Source organism: Montipora capricornis, chromosome 4, assembly GCF_036669925.1.
Source record: "Montipora capricornis isolate CH-2021 chromosome 4, ASM3666992v2, whole genome shotgun sequence".
Classification (NCBI taxonomy): Eukaryota; Metazoa; Cnidaria; class Anthozoa; order Scleractinia; family Acroporidae; genus Montipora; species Montipora capricornis.
Window position 1 is genome coordinate 44,306,350 of NC_090886.1, and position 2,500 is coordinate 44,308,849.

A 2,500-nucleotide genomic window follows, 5' to 3' on the forward strand; every position below is an offset into this window, starting at 1 on the left:
GTATTATAATTATGTATTTGGTGGTCTGCTTTTACATGGGGTCTGGGACTCTTTGCAGACCCTCCTTATGGCATTTTTTAATCTCTCTGTATTATACCTGTATATACGTATTTCTGCCATTAAATTGTAATAAATAAACCGGAAACCGGTCACCATTTATCCGAGATCCATGCCTGCTTTTAGTCACATGCTGGCAGTCACATGGGTGAAAACACTGTCCTAAGCTTGATGCCATGTTTCTTCCATATAATAAAAAACAAAACAACAACAACAACAACAAAAAAAAAAACAAGAAGGAAAAGGCCTATTGGGCACTTGAGGGCTTTTTGTGAAATTCCCTTTGTTTGGGGTTTATGCTTTCAACTTCATGTTACACTATTGTAAATGAGTATTTTACCAGAAATATTTTGTTGCCCTCCAGTCTCTAGGAAATGCCCATTGGTTTGGGTTCTTTATGCTCTTGTCACGATTTTGACCCATATCTCCACTCGTCGGTTCTCTTCTTTCATCCTTGGGGCAGGCAATGTTTGCTTTTTGGCATTGCAACCCCATGGAGATGGGGTTGTTCTTTCTCCCTGTCAAGTTGGGAGACAACCGCTAAATGGGCTTTGCACAGGGCACTCCTTGTCTATCTCAGCATTTTAAGTGGGGAATTGCTGCCTGCAGTACTCCTTCAGCCCTGAGCTGAAGCCCAGTTAGGGAGGGGGAATATTGTCACTTCGTTGGATTTTTTAGTACCTTGTCAGGGAAGGGGAATATTGTTACTTCGCTGGACTTTTTACTACCTTGGCCCCAGGACATTATGCCAGCAACTACAGTGTATGCCCACCTTGCAATACAGGCATGAGGCACCCCGTCAGCTAGGTGCCTACAATTGTAGGCCCCTCCTCTGGTGGTCCATACAGGCAGTTGGTATCATCCATACTTTGCCATTACGTTCCCTGCCCCTTGTTTATGCCCAAGTTGTGTCTATTGTCTTGCTGCGCACTAAAGCATTAAATGATAATTATTTTAGAACCAAATAGATGTTAGTTAATGCCAGAAACAAATACTGGGCAGTCAACCTGGGAGGAGAGCGTGACTTCCCATTGCGTTATTACCTTATTTGGCTCTTTCATTCAATCCCACCATGTGAGCCTTGTCGGTTTGACATTTTCAAAGCTCAGCTTGTTCTGTTTTCTGTTCCGCAGTTTAATCCCTGTCTCCCTTTATTGTAACCTACTTTAATAGTTCTCTTAAATAAAATGTGTGCAGGGAATTGCTGCCTGTGGCAGTCCTTTAGCCTTGTACTGAAGCCCTGTTAGGGTGGGGGCATATTGTTACTTTGCTGGGCTGGGCTAAACTTGGCGCCAGCAGGGATCACGTTAACGCAGAAATCGTGCATTTTTACGCAAATAAAATCCAAAAAATGCATGATCGAAATTTTAATGCGTCCCAGGACGCAAGGCAATGACTTAAATAACTCACACAACTTGCTTTGATTTGTCAGTATATTCTGTTGTTTGTAAAACTGTTGGAGCGATCTGTGATCATAATTGAAGTTCTAAGAAATGGGGTTTAAAACATCTAAAAAGGTTAAAACTAAATTTTCGACCGCCTTCTGCGGTCTTCTTCACAGGAATGTACTGTGCAAGTCACTGAATGCAAATATATAGCAAAATATGTCACTGTTCGTTGCTCCTAAGGAAGGAAACCAGTGATGCGTAAACTCTTGGAAAGGGTGCTCTTTCATTAACAGAGTTCCCTTCCAGGAATGAATGTAACGGCTCTAGAAAAAGCCTCTGTAGGCCGGTCCTATGCATATGCATTAATAAATTAATTCCAAGTTGGTTACTCTCTTTTTCTCATAATTTAAGACATACTCTTTTTCTCGCAGAGGGTCACCAAGATTTTGGGACCCCCCAAAAATGCTTGGGACCCCAATTTGGCCGAACATGTGGGTCCCAGGACCCAGATTGAAAAATCCTAGTGCCATCCCTGGCCAGGAAATTATGCCAGCAACTATGCCCGCCTCGCAATACAGGCGTGACACACCCCCTTGGCTATGTGCCGAGACCCCTCATCCAGTGATCCATACAGGCAGTGGGTATTATCCGTGCCTTGCTAGTACATTCCCTGCCCCTGAATTACACCCAAGTTGTCTCTATATTCTTACTGTGCACAAAGGCATTAATTTATGTTGTTTATGTGAAATAAACTTGTGAAACTATTTGAATCTTGCAATCAACTATTTTTGACATGAAATTATTAAAAAAAAACAAGTCGAGTTTCGTTTCCCGAATGGTAAGGGTAGGAGAAAAGATAAAATATTGTAGTGCGGGTCACTCGGCCAGTTATATTGATTTAATTGCTTTGTCTGTTGAAACTCTCGAGAAATAAAGATAAAAATGTGGATGCCAACTCTCTGAATGGCATCTGTTTTAACTTCAAGTTAATTTACTGGTTTTGTAGCACTAACCCAAGGCTAATTTGACGCTTTTTTCAACAGTAAGGCCCATAG

The 2,500-nt window shown here is 41.8% G+C and overlaps 1 protein-coding gene across 9 annotated transcripts in view; it reads left to right on the top strand.

Moving 5' to 3' along the window:
- The window catches only part of LOC138047027 (NLR family CARD domain-containing protein 3-like), a 230,841-nt gene that overhangs the window by 169,819 nt on the left and 58,522 nt on the right, over positions 1-2,500 (top strand). The window lies entirely within an intron of this gene.